This window comes from Bos grunniens, chromosome 21 (assembly GCF_055505025.1).
Source record: "Bos grunniens cultivar Pamir isolate PY7600 chromosome 21, Bosgru_T2T1.0, whole genome shotgun sequence".
Taxonomy (NCBI): domain Eukaryota; kingdom Metazoa; phylum Chordata; class Mammalia; order Artiodactyla; family Bovidae; genus Bos; species Bos grunniens.
In genome coordinates this window covers 18088114-18106417 of record NC_141185.1, presented here as the reverse complement: position 1 = coordinate 18106417, position 18304 = coordinate 18088114, and the positions used below count along the sequence as shown (strand labels likewise).

The window sequence follows — 18304 nt, the reverse complement described above, 5'->3', positions numbered from 1 at the left end:
TCATATGGAGATAACTCAGAGATATAAAAATGGCTATTGAACATATAAAATATATTCAGTATCACTCAGAATATGATTAATGCATTAAAATTAAAATTATATACAATTTTTAAAATATTAAATTGTCAAAAATTCAAAGTAGATTGTTAGACTACCAGAAAATGATCACTTACAAACTTTGCTTCAGGGAAGTATAAAGTAGTTAAATCCCTATGGAAGAAAATTTGTCAATAACTAACAAAACTATATATCTATTTTCTCATGAACTCAGCAATTTATCTTAAAAGGGCTTCCCTAGTGGCTTTATGGTAAAGAATCTAAAGATTCTATCTCCACTGTAGGAGACACAGATTCAATCCCTGAGTAGGGAAGATCCCTTGGAGAAAGAAATGGCAACCCACTCCAGTATTCTTGCCTGGAAAATCCCATGGACAGAGGAGCCTGGAAGGCTGCAGTCCATGGGGTCACAAAAGAGTCAGAAATGACTTGGAAACTAAGCAACTTATCTTAAAAGACATTACTTTAAAGGTATGCTTTATAAAAAAAAGGTCTTAATGAACTGGGTAATCACAATGGTGTGGTCACTCCCCTAGAGCCAGACATCCTGGAATGTGAACTCAAATAGGCCTTAGGAAGAATTACTAGGAACAAAGCTAGTGGAGGTGATGGAACTCCAGCTGAGTTATTTCAAAACCTAAAAGATGATGCTATGAAAGTGCTGCACTCAATATGCCAGCAAATTTGGAAAACTCAGCAGTGGCCACAGGACTGGAAAAGGTCAGTTTTCATTCTAATCCCAAAGGAGCACAATGCCAAACAATGTTCAAACTACAGCACAATTGCATTCATTTCACATAGGAAGGTAATGCTCAAAATCCTTCGAGCCAAGCTTCAACAATATGTGAATTGAGAACTTTCAGATGTACAAGCTGGATTTAGAAAAGGAAGCAGAACCAGAGATCAAATTGCCAACATTAATTGGATCATAGAAAAAGCAAGGGAATTTCAGAATAACAACAACAAAACATCTACTTCTGTTTCATTGACTGTGCTAAAACCTTTGACTACAAGGATCACAACAAACTGTGGAAAATTCTTAAAGAGATAGGAATACCAGACCACCTTACTGCCTCTTGGGAAACCTGTATGCAGGCCGAGAGGCATAGTTAGAACTGGACATGGAACAATACAGAGTACATGATGCTAAATGAGTGGCTGGATGATGTACAAGCTGGAATTAAGATTGCCAGGAGAAATATCAACAACCTCAGATATGCAGATGATACCACACTAAATGTAGAAAGTGAAGAGGAACTAAAAGCCTCTTGATGAAGGTGAAAGAGAAGAGCGAAAAGATGGCTTAAAACTCAACATTCAAAAAACTAAGATCATGGCATCTGGCCTCATCACATCATGGCAAGTAGATGGTGAAAAATTAGAAACGAAAAGATTTCATTTTCATAGGCTCCAAAATCACTGCAGAAGGTGACTGCAGCCACAAAATTAAAAGACACTTGCTGCTTGGAAGCAAAGCTATGACAACCTAAACAGTTGTATTAAAAAGCAGAGACATCACATTTCCACCAAAGGTCCATATAGTCAATGCTATGTTTGTTTGTTTGTTTTTTCCCAGTAGTCGTATATGGATATGAGAGTAGGACCATAAGGAAGACTGAGCACTGAAGAATTTATGCTTTTGAACTGTGGTCTTGGAGAAGACCTTTCAGCATCCCTCTGACAGCAAGGAGATCAAACCAGTCAATTCTAGAGAAAAATCAGCATGTACACCCGTGGCGGATGCATGTTGATGTATGGCAAAGCCAATGAAATATTGTAAAGTAAAAAAAAATAATAATAAAAAAAAGAGAGAAAAAAAAGAAAGGTTAAAAAAAATCCTGAACATTCACTGGGACGATTGATGTTGAAGCTCCAATACTCTGCCACCTGATGCGAAGAGCTGACTCAGTGGAAAAGACCCTGAATGCTGGCAAAGACTGAGGGCAAATGAGACGGGGGCAACAGAGCATGAGATGGTTAGACGGCATGACTGACTCAATGGACATGAGTTTGAGCAAACTCAGGGAGATAGTGAAGGACAGGGAAGCCTGGTGTGCTGCAGTTCATGGGGTCACAAAGAGGCAGATACAATTTAGCAGCTGAATAACAATGCCTCTAAAAAGATGAAAATAGTTGTGCACAAGACTTTCCACTGCAATACTATTTGTAATATGCAAACTATTGGATTCTGTGTATAGATGTCCAAATTTAGGAGACTGGTTTTTAAGAGGTATGATATCTTCACACTATTACATACATACTTTGTTATATATAATATATACTACAATATATACATACCTTTGTTATAATATATTATACTTAATATATACTTAAAATATTATATATATGTTTTATATGTTATACTTAACAGTATACTATATATATATATTATACTTATTATATACAATAGTATACTTTGTACTACATATTTCCTACACAGTTTGCTAAGTAAGTTATATCAATCATGGCCTTCTAAATATATCAAGGATGTAGTTTCTGAGATTAAAAAGGTTATAAAGAGTTAGCATTATAAATAGCACCACTGAAGAAGGGAATGGCAAACCACTTCAGTATTCTTGCCTTGAGAACCCCATGAACAGGATGAAAAGGCAAAAAGATAGGACACTGAAAGATGAACTCCCCAGGCCAGTAGATGCCCAATATGCTACTGGAGATCAGTGGAAAAATAACTCCAGAAAGAATGAAGAGACAGAGCAAAAGCAAAAACAACACCCAGTTGTGGATATGACTGGTGATGGAAGCAAGCTCTGATGCTGTAAAGAGCAATATTGCATAGGAACCTGAAATGTTAGGTCCATGAATCAAGGCAAATTGGAAGTGGTCAAACAGGAGATGGCAAGAGTGAACATCGACATTCTAGGAATCAGCAAACTAAGATGGACTGGAATGTGTGAATTTAACTCAGATGACCATTATATCTACTACTGTGGGCAGGAATCCCTTAGAAGAAATGGAGTATCCAGCATGGTCACTCTGAAATGGTCTGAAACGCAGTACTTGGATGCAATCTCAAAATGACAGAATGATCTCTGCTCATTCCCAAGGCAAACCATTCAATATCTGGGTAATCCAAGTCTATAGCCCAACCAGTAACAATGAAGAAGCTGAAGTTGAACAGTTCTATGAAGAACTACAAGACTTTCAAGAAAAAACAACCTGAAAAGATATCCTTTTCATTATAGGGGACTGGAATGCAAAAGCAGGAAGTCAAGAAACACCTGCAGTAACAGGCAAATTTGGCTTTGGAGTACGGAATGAAGCAGGGCAAAGGCTAATAGAGTTTTGCAAAGAGAACGCACTGGTCATGACAAACACCCTATTCAAATAACACAAGAGAAGACTGTACACATGGACATCACCAGATGGTCAATGCCAAAATCAGACTGATTAATTCTTTGCAGCCAAAGATGGAGAAGCTCTATACAGTCAGCAAAACCAAGACCAGAAGCTGACTGTGGCTCAGAACATGAACTCCTTATTGGCAAATTCAGACTTAAATTGAAGAAAGTGGGGAAAACCACTAAATCATTCAGTTCAGTTCAGTTAAGTTCAGTCGCTGAGTCGTGTCCGACTCTTTGCGACCCTATGAATCACAGCGCGCCAGGCCTCCCTGTCCATCACCAACTCCCAGAGTTCAACCAGACTCACGTCCGTCCAGTCAGTAATGCCATCCAGCCATCTCATCCTCTATTGTCCCTTCTCCTCTAGCCCCCAACCCCTCCCAGCATCAGAGTCTTTTCCAATGAGTCAACTCTTCACATGAGGTGGACAAAGCACTGGGGGTTCAGCTTTAGCATCATTCCTTCCAAAGAAATCCCAGGGCTGATTTCCTTCAGAATGGACTGGTTGGATCTCCTTGCAGTCCAAGGGACTCTCAAGAGTCTTCTCCAACACCACAGTTCAAAAGCATCAATTCTTCGGCACTCAGCCTTCTTCACAGTCCAACTCTCACATCCATATGTGACCACAGGAAAAACCATAGCCTTGACTAGACGAACCTTTGTTGACAAAGTAATGTCTCTGCTTTTGAATATGTTATCTAGGTTGGTCATAACTTTCCTTCCATGGAGTAAGTGTCTTTTAATTTCATGGCTGCAGTCACTATCTGCAGTGATTTTTGAGCCCCCCAAAATAAAGTCTGACACTGTTTCCACTGTTTCCCCATCTATTTCCCATGAAGTGATGGGACCAGATGCCATGATCTTCGTTTTCTTAATGTTGAGCTGTAAGGCAACTTTTTCACTCTCCACTTTCACTTTCATCAAGAGGCTTTTGAGTTCCTCTTCACTTTCTGCCATAAGGGTGGTGTCATCTGCATATCTGAGGTGATTGATATTTCTCCCAGCAATCTTGATTCCAGTTTGTGTTTCTTCCAGTCCAGCGTTTCTCATGATGTACTCTGCATATAAATTAAATAAGCAGGGTGACAATACACAGCCTTGACAAACTCTTTTTCCTATTTGGAACCAGTCTGTTGTTCCATATCCAGTTCTAACTGTTGCTTCCTGACCTGCATACAAATTTCTCAAGAGGCAGATCAGGTGGTCTGGTATTCCCATCTCTTTCAGAATTTCCCACAGATTATTGTGATCCACACAGTCAAAGGCTTTGACATAGTCAATAAAGCAGAAATAGATGTTTTTCAGAAACTCTCTTGCTTTTTCCATAATCCAGCGGATGTTGGCAATTTGATCTCTGGTTCCTCTGCCTTTTCTACCACCAGCTTGAACATCAGGAAATTCACGGTTCACATATTGTTGAAGCCTGGCTTGGAGAATTTTGAGCATTACTTTACTAGCGTGTGAGATGAGTGCAATTGTGTGGTAGTTTGAGCATTCTTTGGCATTGCCTTTCTTTGGGATTGGAATGAAAACTGACCCTTTCCAGTCCTGTGGCCACTGCTGAGTTTTCCAAGTTTGCTGGCATATTGAGTGCAGCACTTTCACAGCATCATCTTTCAGGATTTGGAATAGCTCAACTGGAATTCCATCACCTCCACTAGCTTTGTTCATAGTGATGCTTTCTAAGGCCCACTTGACTTCACATTCCAGGATGTCTGGCTCTAGGTCAGTGATCACACCATCATGATTATCTGGGTCGTGAAGATCTTTTTTGTACAGCTCTTCTGTGTATTCTTGCCATCTCTTCTTAATATCTTCTGCTTCTGTTAGGTCCATACAATTTCTGTCCTTTATCGAGCCCATCTTTGCATGAAATGTTCCCTTGGTATCTCTAATTTTGTTGAAGAGATCTCTAGTCTTTCCCATTCTGTTGTTTTCCTCTATTTCTTTGCATTGATCGCTGAAGAAGGCTTTCTTATCTCTTCTTGCTATTCTTTGGAACTCTGCATTCAGATGCTTATGTCTTTCCTTTGCTCCTTTGCTTTTCGCTTCTCTTCTTTTCACAGCTATTTGTAAGGCCTCCCCAGACAGCCATTTTGCTTGTTTGCATTTATTTTCCATGGGGATGGTCTTGATCCCTGTCTCCTGTACAATGTCATGAACCTCATTCCATAGTTCATCAGGCACTCTATCTATCAGATCTAGGCCCTTAAATCTATTTCTCACTTCCACTGTATAATCATTCAGGTATGCAGGTATGACCTAAATCAAATCCCTTATGACTAAACAGTGGAAGTGAGAAATAAATTTAAGGGACTAGATCTGATAGACAAATGTCCAATGAACCATGGTTGGAGGTTCATCACATTGTATAGGAGACAGGAATCAAGACCATCAACAACAAAAAGAAAAGCAAAAAAGCAAAATGGCTGTCTGAGGAGGCATTACAAATAGCTGTGAAAAGAAGAGAAGCAAAAAGCAAAGGAGCAAAAGAAAGACATAACCATCTGAATGCAGAGTTCCAAAGAATAGCAAGAAGAAATAAGAAAGCCTTCTTTAGCGATCAATACAAAGAAATAGAGGAAAACAACAGAATGGGAAAGACTAGAGATCTCTTCAACAAAATTAGAGATACCAAGGGAACATTTCATGCAAAGATGGGCTCGATAAAGGAAAGAAATGATATGGACCTAACAGAAGCAGAAGATATTAAGAAGAGGTGGGAAGAATACACAGAAGAACTATACAAAAAAGATCTTCACGACCCAGATAATCATGATGGTGTAATCACTCACACTGACCTAGAGCCAGACATCCTGGAATGTGAAGTCAAGTGGGCCTTAGAAAGCATCACTACGAATAAAGCTAGTGGAGGTGATGGAATTCCAGTTGAGCTATTCCAAATCCTGAAAGATGATGCTGTGAAAGTGCTGCACTCAATATGCCAGCAAACTTGGAAAACTCAGCAGTGGCCACAGGACTGGAAAGGGTCAGTTTTCATTCCAATCCCAAAGAAAGGCAATGCCAAAGAATACTCAAACTACCGCACAATTGCACTCATCTCACACGCTAGTAAAGTAATGCTCAAAATTCTCCAAGCCAGGCTTCAGCAATATGTGAACCGTGAATTTCCTGATGTTCAAGCTGGTGGTAGAAAAGGCAGAGGAACCAGAGATCAAATTGCCAACATCCGCTGGATTATGGAAAAAGCAAGAGAGTTTCTGAAAAACATCTATTTCTGCTTTATTGACTATGTCAAAGCCTTTGACTGTGTGGATCACAATAATCTGTGGGAAATTCTGAAAGAGATGGGAATACCAGACCACTTGACCTGCCTCTTGAGAAACCTGTATGCAGGTCAGGAAGCAACAGTTGGAACTGGACATGGAACCACAGACTGGTTCCAAATAGGAAAAGGAGTTCATCAAGGCTGTATATTGTCACCCTGCTTATTTAACTTATATGCAGAGTACATCATGAGAAATGCTGGGCTGGAGGAAGCACAAGGTGGTATCAAGATTGACAGGAGAAATATCAATCACCTCAGATATGCAGATGACACCACCCTTATGGCAGAAAGTGAAGAGGAACTCAAAACCTCTTGATGAAAGTGAAAGTGGAGAGTGAAAAAGTTGCCTTACAGCTCAACATTCAGAAAACTAAGATCATGGCATCTGGTCCCATCACTTGATGGCAAATAGATGGAGAAACAGTGGAAACAGTGGCAGACTGTATTTTTCTAGGCTCCAAAATCATTCCAGATAGTGACTGCAGCCATGAAATTAAAAAATGCTGATTCCTTGGTAGGAAAGTTATGAGCAACCTAGATAACATATTTAAAAGCAGAGACATTACTTTGTCAACAAAGGTTCGTCTCGTCAAGGCTATGGTTTTTCCTGTGGTCACGTATGGATGTGAGAGTTGGACTATAAAGAAAGCTGAGTGCCGAAGAATTGATGCTTTTGAACTGTGGTGTTGGAGAAGATTCTTGAGAGTCCCTTGAACTGCAAGGAGATCCAACCCATCCATCCTAAAGGAGATCAGTCCTGGGTGTTCATTGGAAGGACTGATGTTGAAGCTGAAACTCCAATACTTTGGTCGCCTGATTCAAAGAGCTGACTCATTTGAAAAGTCCCTGATGCTGGGAAAGATTAAGGGCAGGAGGAGAAGGGGACGACAGAGAATGAGATGGTTGGATGTCATCACCAACTCAATGGTTATGGGTTTGGGTAAACTCCGGCAGTTGGTGATGGACAGGGAGGCCTGGCATGCTGCGGTCATGGGGTCGCAAAGAGTTGTACACGACTGAGTGACTGAACTGAAATGAATTTCCTTGCAGGATATGTGGTCTTTTCCCAAACATCCATGAACCGATCTGCTTCATGCCAAATGGTTTAATCTGATCAATGGCAAAAGTGCCAAGAATATACCGAGGAAAAAAGATACTGTTTGATATGCAGTACTGGGAACACTGGACAGCTCCGTGTAAAAGAATGAATTTAAAACATGTTCTCACACCATGTACAAAATAAACTGAAAATGAATTAAAAACCACCGCATTTTTTCAGGTTTTTTTCATGTTAGTAGAATCAGTATATCAATCATATATACTGTAAAATGTCATATTTATTATTACTTTTGAATTATGTATCATAAACTGAATATAATCTTCTGTGCATGTGTATTACATGAAGTCACTACAAAAAAAGTTAGAAATTTGATTATTGGGACATGGGTTAGAAAATGATGTTACACACCTTTGGCTTTCAAAAGGAAACTCAAAAATATATTAATTTCACAATTACTGTAAAAATCTGCTGCTAATTAATTGTGCTATGTTAGAATTTCCACTATATTGTCTATCAGATTATGAATCCTAGGATACAGGAGATTTAGTCCAGGAATCTCCTGTGAATCTGCATTCATAAAATGAAGATACTGATTCTAAGTTTGGAGTGGGGCATAATTTGCATTTATACCATTCTCCTAAGTGACACCAGCGCTGCTGATTCATGAATCACATTTTGAATAGCAGTGATTCAGAACATATTTCTTTCACCAAGATGTGATAACTCTATATTGAGAATTTCTTTATCCTATTATTCTGACAGTGTTTCACTGGTGTTTTGTTCATCTACCTATGGAATTCATTGATAATATTATTTGGGAGATTCTTTTGTCAATTTCTGCAAAGTGAAAAATAAAATGTTTTCCAGTGTCTCAGGTAATTTTTCTTTCTGTACTCACTTGTACAAGGAATGCCCTTTCCATTTATATTTTTTACAAACTAATTGGTCTCAGATGAGAATCACTTGACTCTTCAGCTTGCGCTGGACAAAGGTGAACTTTACAGCCGACACCAACTTAACCCAGTAAATCCTTGGTGAGAAACAAGGCAAGATCAAAATCTTTCCCTTATGCTTAATACCTCATCAGATGGAGAAATAACAGCATCCATCCTTCCAGAACTTGGGGGTCAAAAGGTCAAAAACAGAGGATTCACATTTTGTATACTAGAGTAGAGTAGCTGATATGTTCAGAAAGAAAAGACGGTAGAGAATCATTTTTTCAGTAAGTCCTGATAGGAGCTATTACAAACCATTCACATGTTTAAGAAAATCTCTATAAAGATAAGATTTTGAGAAATACAATTACCACCATTATGCTGTAGTTGGAATATTATGCCATTTTCCTAACTTAATATTCCATTTTCCTGATTTAATATCTTGCCTCTAGCTTGATTATTCTGACTTGAGAAAATTCCCGTGACCTAAAGAGCAAAATGAGGCTTATTTTCTGTTCCTCATCTCCATGTGAATTATTTCAGAGAAGATAACCAAATTAATATCAACCTTCAAGGAGAGAAACATATTACTGAAATTGCTATCCCAGCATTTGTGGTTCCTAGATCCTTGGAGCTTGGCTCCACAATTTAAAACTCACTGAAAACTGAAAAGTAGCTGTGATTTTATTTCAATTAAATGTCTGCATCTTTTTATCCATTCTGGAAATTCTAGTCAAAATTATTATGATATTTGCACTTTGTGGATGATCTCCAGTTTATTGCCCATTATGGATTATCATGATAAATATATTGATTACATGCTGGTAAACATTTAAATACTTTGTGGTGTAGAGTACTACATTGGAAAAAGTGGAGAAAAACAATACTCTCATATTTTTAACTAGGAAACAGAAACCTATTGCTTCTTTCTTCAGCTTCATTTTCCTTTAAGGAAAATAATATCAGTTATACTAACCTTCTTATCACTCCTATGAGGATAAAATTAGAAAATTTATATAAAGTAGAATTATAAACAAAAAAATTAAATAAATATTTTTAAAACTTTTTGCACAACATTATAGTATAAGGTTGAAAACACAGGTCCAGAAAATAGTTCTTATATTTCCTAAGTCTCTCTATAATTTACAATGATATCTCAATCTACACCACACATAAAAATTAAAAAAAATCACAAACAATAAAACAAGAAAAAAATAAAACTAGAGCTAGTTCTACAGAAACTTAGAGCAAGCAAGTAATAAGGAAGTATAGACTAAAATATAAAATTGTTAATACTCAATATGTTGAAAAATGTTTCAAATTATTTAAACATGCTATTCATAACAGCATTACTTAAAAAAAAAAAAACTTTTAATTTTGTATTGGGATATTGCTGATTATGGAGAAGGAAATAACAACATACTCCAGTATTCTTGGCTGGAAAATTCGAGGGACAGAGGAGCCTGAGAGGCTATAGTCCATGGGTTTGCAGAGCTGGACACAACTGAGAGGCTGAGCATGCGTGCGTAGCCAGTTAACAATGTTGTCATAGTTTCAGGTGAACAGTGAAGGGATTCAGGCACACGTATACATGTATCCATTTTCCTTCAAACCTTCATCCCATCCAGGCTGCCACATAACACTGAACAGAGCTCCATGTGCTATTCAGTAGGTCCTTGTTAACCATCCATTCTAAATATAACGTGTGTACATGTCCATCCTAAACTCCCTAACTACCCTTTCCCTCCATCCTTCCCCCTGGCAACCATAAACTTGTTCTTGAAGTCTGTGAGTCTATTTCTATTTTGTAAGCAAGTTCCTTTATATCATTTCTTTTTAGATTCTACATATTAGGGATATCATGTGATATTTCTCCTTCTCTGTCTGACTGACTTCACTCAGTATGACACTCTCTGTGTCCATCCATGTTACTGCAAATGGCATTACTTCATTCTTTTTTATGACTGAGTAATATTCCATGGTATATATGTACCATATCCTCTTTATCCTCTCCTGTCAGTGGACATTTAGGTTACTTCCATGTCCTGGCTATTGTAAACGCTGCTGCCATAAACACTGGGGTGCAAGTTTCCTTTTGGATCATGTTTTCCTCTGGATATATGCCCAGGAGTGGGATTGTAGGGTCATATGGTTTCTCTATTTTTAGTTTTTTAAGGCACTCCATACTGCTCTCCATAGTATTATTTACAATAGCCAAGATATATAAGTGATATAAGTTCCCATCAACAATGAATGGATAGAGAAGATGTGGTATATACACTACAGTGGAATTTTAACTCAGCCATGAAAATGAACGAAATTCTGCCATATGTAACAAGGTGGATGGAACGAGAGGGCATGGTGCTTAGTGAAACAAGTCAGAAAGATGAATACTCTATGTTATCACTCATAACATATAAAAATAAAACAAAGGAAGGACTATGGCAAAACAGACTCATAGATGTAGAGAACAAACTAGTGATTACCAGTGGGGAGAGAGACTGGGGGAGGGGCAATATAGGCGTAGGGGTCTAAGAGGTACAAATGACTATGTATAAAATAAGCTATAAGGATATACTGTACAGCACATGGAATATAAGCAATGTTTTATAAAAACTTTAAATGGAGTATAATCTATAAAAATTCTGAATCATGGTATTGTACACTTGAATACTGAACAACTATACTTTTAAAAACTAATTAAAATTTAATTAATTTTAAAATGTTTAAAACTACAAAAATTGTGCAAGAATAAAAAGGGTAAGTATGATGTTTCTTATTTCTTTCTCAGGCCCTTCTCCCAGTCTAGTTCTGACTCATGAAGCTGATGCAATATTTTTCTTTATAAGTCTTTAGAATTCTAATGACAGAATCCATTACATTTTTGTAACACAGGAAATTAAAGGGACATGCTGGAGAAACTGACTAGCAGTCACAGAATTGACTGGTATAGCCAATACCTGAGAAGAACTGCCTATCAGTCTCCTACATGCTGAGTCCAGAGAACAGTGAGATGTGAGACTAGAGCCTAAGAAAGGCATAATTTCAGGAGACCTGTCACTGTGATCCTCTTGCACTCGTCTTTCCCTATTTAGGAGAACTGTTGAGATATGGGGACAAAGGTGGTCTTTAAAGGCAGGACAGATCACGAAAAGAAGTTATTCTCAAGGAAGGGATAGTGACTGGCTTTCATCACCACCTTGGCATGCATTAGTCATTGGAGAACTGCTTGTAAGGCAGGCCTAATTACTTAACCTCCCAAACAGGATATCCGCTTGGCCATTGGCCTTAATGACTTGTACGTGTGATACAGAATTAATGCAGAATCAGGGTAAGCAGCAGGAGGATTGAGGAGAAATGCTGCGGCCAGGACAAGAATAGGTAAGGAAAACCTTTAAGTGTACATTTCCCAAAAGGTACAGAAAATGGACTTTAGCCTTGCCTGTAAGAACAGGCCCAGGAACTTCGCCGGCAGTCCAGTGGATAAGACTTTGCACTTCAATTGCAGGGAGCATGGGTTTGATCCCTGGTCAGGCAATTAAGATCCCACACGCTACATGGTAGTTGCAATCAAAAACAAAACCCCTAAGAAACAGGCTCGTGACCTCCTAGGGTTAGAGCTCTGAAGGACAGATTGTACATTTACCTGGCAATACTTGGCGGGGAATGACAGAGTATGATTCAGCTTCAGGGATATTAGTCACATGCCACTAGGCCTCTTCCTAGATGTCAAACTAAGTTGACAATACCAAGTGTCCGCTGGTAACCAATGTTTTAGGCAGGTGTTAGAGCTGGAGTTAGCAAGGTCTGCTGTGGACTGTATTTATCTGCAGTAAGACTAAAGACATGACAGGTGAGTTATGATGACCAAAAAGAAAAGTGGAAAGGGCAGCAGCTTAATCTCTTCTATTGCTCTGTAATTTCTGTTAACGACAAAAAATATGGCTAACTGACAGACTCAAATACTCATTTAAAGAAATATATTTTATTGAATATCTTCCCCTTATTTTTAGTATTTTTCACCAAGAAAAATAAATCGGTAACCAAGAAAGGTGACATAAAGTTTTACATCATCCCACATTAGGGAGATTACAGCTTTGAATCTAACATAAAGCATGCTTTATATTGAATTACTTAAGTTTTGAAAGCTACAATAAGAGAACTTAACAACCAAAACCAACTGAAAATTTAAAAATTTCTACTGAGATATCACTGAAGGAACTGGTGACTCAGGTGAAATGAGGAAGGGTGGGACTAAGTTGAAAGGGCATGGAGGTGGAAATAAGTAAATAAGATGATATAATGTATATGCTTTCAAAAGCTGAGTAAAATTAGTCCAACTATTTATCCTGATTTTTCTTATACATTATCCCTTGCTCCTGCTGCTGCTGCTAAGTCGCTTCAGCCCTGTCTGACTCTGTGCGACCCCATAGACGGCAGCCCATCAGGCTCTGCTGTCCCTGGGATTCTCCAGGCCAGAACACTGGAGTGTGTTGCCATTTCCTTCTCCAATGCATGAAAGTGAAAAGTGAAAGAGAAGTTGCTCAGTCATGTCTGACTCTTAGCAACCCCATGGACTGCAGCCCACCAGGCTCCTCCGTCCATGGGATTTTCCAGGCAAGACTACTGGAGTGGGTTGCCATTGCCTTCTCTGTCTGACCTCCTATGTAGGGTAACTCCTCTTGGCCACTCCTGTGCTGTGCAGCCGTCGCTCCTGGACAGTTAGAACTGGACATGGAACAATGGACTGGTTCCAAATAGGAAAAGGAGTACCTCAAAGCTGTATATTATCACCCTGCTTACTTAACTTATATGCAGAGTATATCATGAGAAACTCTGGGCTGAAGGAAGCACAAGTTGGAATCAAGATTGCTGGGAGAAATATCAATCACCTCAGATATGCAGATGACACCACCCTTATGGCAGAAAGGGAAGAGGAACTAAAAAGCCTCTTGATGAAGGTGAAAGAGGAGAGTGAAAAAGTTGGCTTAAAGCTCAACATTCAGAAAATGAAGATCATGGCATCCGGTCCCATCACTTCATGGCAGATAGATGAGGAAACAGTGGAGACAGTGGCTGACTTTATTTTGGGGGGCTCCAAAATCACTGCAGATGGTGATTGCAGCCATGAAATTAAAAGATGCTTACTCCTTGGAAGGAAAGTTATGACCAACCTAGACAGCATATTAAAAAGCAGAGACAATACTTTGTCAACAAAGGTCTGTCTAGTCAAGGCTATGGTTTTTCCAGTAGTCATGTATGGATGTGAGAGTTGGACTACAAATAAAGCTGAGCGCTGAAGAATTGATGCTTTTGAACTGTGGTGTTGGAGAAGACTCTTGGGAGTCCCTTGGACTGCAAGGAGATCCAACCCGTCCATCCTAAAGGAGATTAGTCCTCGGTGTTCACTGGAAGGACTGACATTGAAGCTGAAACTCCAATACTTTGGCCACCTGATGTGACAAGCTGACTCATTTGAAAAGACCCTGATGCTGGGAAAGATTGAGGGCAGGAGGAGAAGGGGACGACAGAGGATGAGATGGTTGGATGGCATCCCCGACTCAATGGACATGAGTTTGGGTCGACTTGGGAGTTGGTGATGGACAGGGAGACCTGGAGTGCCACCGTTCATGGGGTCGCAGAGTCGGACATAACTGAGCGACTGAGCTGAACTGAACTGAAGGTGGCGCTAGTCATGAAGAACTTGCCTCCCAATACAGGAGACGTAAAATACACAGGTTCAATCTCTGGGTCAGAAAGAGACCCTGGAGGAGGGCATGGCAAACCCACTCCCCTATTCTTGCCTGGAGAATCCCACGGACAGAGGAGCCTGGCCGGCTACAGTCCATAGTGCCGCAAAGAGTTGGGCACAAGTGACTTAGCATGCAAGCAGAGCTTTTCAGTGACATTCTCACAGGCAGCTTCCTGGCAAATTCCACCAGCAACCAGAGGACAGCTTGCCAGAGTGTTTGTGCAACTTCCTGTGACTCTTATCAGCAACTCAGCAAGTAGCTTGTTAATAGTGAGTTTTTCGGCCCCCTAGCCAGCCCCTGTCTACAGCACCTCAGTGAAGTTTTCCACTCCCCACTGGGCCATGCCAACATCCTCTTCACTCAGGTCTGAATCTCAGCCTTAGTGGGAGCTAAGGAAGCTCTTCCACATTTGTTTCTGCTTTGCATACTATGCTTCAGCCCTACAGGTAGTGGCTGGTATCTGTATCTGCTCTCCCCGTATCCTTTTGAATTATCTTTAGACCTTAGTGGTTAGCCTCTCATTTGTGACCCCATGGACTGTAGCCCACCAGGCTCCTCTGTCCATGGGATTTCCCAGGCAATAATACTGGAGTGGGTTACTGTTCTATTCTCCAGGGTATCTTCCCGACTCAGCGGTAAACCTGGCTTTCCTGCGTTGGAGGCAGATTCTTTACTGTCTGAGTCACCAGACAAGCCCACTAATCTCTCATTATTAGTTACTAATTCTTCATGATAACCTCTTCCTGTTCACCCTATTTTTCTCATTCTTAACATGGTAATAGTACCACTTACATTATAAGATATATAATACCTAGTTCTTGGTATGGAAAATTTCATGAGTAGAGTACTGAGTAAGGCACTTCTGATTGATCTTCCTGAGCCTCTTATTCTACTCTGGCTGCTGTAACAAAACACCTCAAACTGGGTACCTTATGAACAGCAGAAATTTATTGCTCATAGTCCTGGAGGTTGAAAGTCCAAGAGCAAGCTGTCTGCACAATTAGATGAGAGCCCTCTTTGGGGTCAGAGACTTCTCATGGTACACAATTGAAAGGACTAGGAAGTCCTATGGGGTCTCTTTTATAAGGCACCAATTCCACCCATTCAAGATTTTACACTCATAACTTAAACACCTCCCAAAGGCCTCCAAGTACTAATACCATCCCCTTTGGGAGTAAAGATTACAACAATGAATTTGGGAAAAGCGAAGTCACTCAGTCGTGTCTGACTCTTTGCGACCCCATGGGCTGTAGCCTACCAGGCTCCTCTGTCCATGGGATTTTCCAGGCAATAGTCCTGGAATGGATTGCCATTTCCTTCTCCAGGGGATCTTCCCAACCCAGGGATCAAACCCGGGTCTCCTGCATTATATACAGACACTTTACCATCTGAGCCACCAGGGAAGTCTTCTCTGGTGGTCTAGTGGTTAAGAATCCACCTTCCAATGCAGGGGACATGGGTTACATCCCTGGTCCAGAAATTAAGATGCTACGTGCATTGGGGCAACTATGGAACTCACATGAATTTGGGAGACACTTGGCAATTAAGACTACAACATATCATTTGTGAGATACAAATATTCAGACCATAGCACTGAGGTTTAAATAGATGAAACACATAGCTTGATTGGCCATATAGGAAAATGCACATTAATTAACTGTATGATTATATTCATCATCTAAATTTTTCATATAAACTCATATTTGAAAGCATATTTTGACTCTATATACTACTAGAAGACATGATACATCCTTGCAGATTCAGATTACAAAAGGTTCATATTATAATATGGGTGAAGGGGGATCAAAACTTACAACAAACATCCAGTTAGAAAATAAATCAGAGTGATGTAATGTACAGCATGGTGACTATAGTTAGTAATATTGTACCGCATATTGAAAGTTGCTAAGAGAATGGATCTTAAAAGTTCTCATTACCAGAAAAAATGTAACTATGTATGCCAGTGGATGTTAACCGAACTTATTGTGGTTATCATTTTCCAATATGTAAAAATACTGAATCATTATATTGTACACATGAAACCAATATATGTAAATTATATCCCAATAAAAAAAATAAAAGGCAATAGTAAAGGTTCATAAGTTTAGGATCCTGCATATATTGAAAGATATTACTTTTATCTCCAAAAGGTAAAAAATGAAACTTATAAAGGCCTTGAGTGTCCAGGGCTAATCAAATTTCTCCACTGAGTAAAGTTACTTGGAGCAAATCAGATTAAGGGGGTGGACTTCCCAGTTGTTGCTCTGGATCACCTTAAAATAGTCACTCCCTTAAGTTTAGAAAGTGACCCATGTACTAGAATACTTAGAAGTGAGCAAGATAAACTACACTGATTGTTTAATTGTATGATTATCATCCTGCTTATTCCACAAGTAAATTCTTGTTTATTAGCACGTAAAACCTATCTTTCTCTCCATTTTCTGGTTCTGACTTACTGATACTAATTTACTCTATTAGCTAATTACAAAATTAGCTCAAGATAGATTATAACAACTATCAGAACCTCAGGTGGGCAATGACTGACAATAAACCTGAAATGAACAATTGTAGGAGGAACCAGACTTAACCTTGATTCATATCCTATCCTTTTGTATTGCCATCTGGCAAGGGGGAAAAAAGCATATTTTGGCTCTATGTACTGTTATTAGACATAATATACCTTTTTGTATCCAGATCACAAAAGGTCCATATTATTATGTTATCTAGTTCAATAAGGCATTTTTTAGTAAATCATCATAATGTCAAAAAGTTCTAAATGTTTGTCCTAAGACCGTAATTCAACAAAAATTAAAAATATGTTTTAAACAGGATATTAATAATCTTCTAAAAACAATGAACATTGCTTCCCAGGGGTACTGCATCAGCCAAAAAAAATCACTTAAATTCAGTTTATTTTATAGAATATATTTATAAATTGAATGCATTATTGCTCTAATTTTGAATTTGTATTTATAATATCCAATGATAAATCAATCATCTCTACAACACATGAAGCATCATATTATACACCACATACTATACAAGATGAAGAAAATTGTTCACTTCTTTCAAAAATTTCACAATATACAGGTATTTCCTCTTTAAGCTTCTCTAGTTAATTGGAATAAACCGAATACTTTCATATTCCCTATATTTATGAAATATAATGTGTTAACCTGTTCAACAAATCTGTTGATTACTTTTAATTGAATTAGAATAATTTGACAGCCAAAATAAAAATTCCACCTTTCCTATGCCTTAATATAATCTGTTGGTGATTTTAAGTTTAAATTAAATTTAATTAAATATAAAGATAACAGTAAACGCATAGTGCACTAGCTGCCTTAATTCAATTATTTCTTATAATATATAAAGAAGGAAAGGATCCTATGTGAAAAACAGTTGCTAAAAATGTTTCTGGTAATTAATTTCAGTCTATAATTATTTTTCTTCCATATCATTTCTAGGGTGGTCAGATATTTTGAAATATAGGTCATTATTTGTAGCTAAGCAAAAATCCAATACAATCACATTTCTGTTTCATTCCTATTTCAAAATTCTCATAGGCACCCTACTTTTCTGTCGTTCCAATGATTACGTGACTATTAAAATTACTAAAACCATGTTATAAGGCAAGATGTAAAATTTGAAATCTGCAATGTTCTTTAAGCATAAAATGATTTCATGCAAATTAAAATTATGATGATAAAATGTTTGGCTTCCACATAGATCTCATGTTTTAATGGATGAGAATTTAATGGAGATGGTAGAGCATATGCATTTTCAACTGGCACTAGAGGAAAAATTGCAAAGTTACAGTTGATTGAAAATGCTTGGCAGAAGTATTC

General features: G+C 38.6%; 1 long non-coding RNA gene across 22 annotated transcripts in view; it reads right to left on the bottom strand.

Annotated features, from left to right (window-relative positions):
- The window catches only part of LOC147349191 (uncharacterized), a 284621-nt gene that overhangs the window by 122250 nt on the left and 144067 nt on the right, over window positions 1-18304 (bottom strand). For 3 of the 22 annotated variants that reach the window (XR_015149555.1, XR_015149536.1, XR_015149540.1), the window contains exon 5: window positions 12350-12541. The exons of the other annotated variants lie outside the window; for them this stretch is intronic. This is a non-coding gene — a long non-coding RNA (uncharacterized LOC147349191). The remainder of the gene's footprint in view (window positions 1-12349; window positions 12542-18304) is intronic. 22 annotated transcript variants of the gene reach the window in all.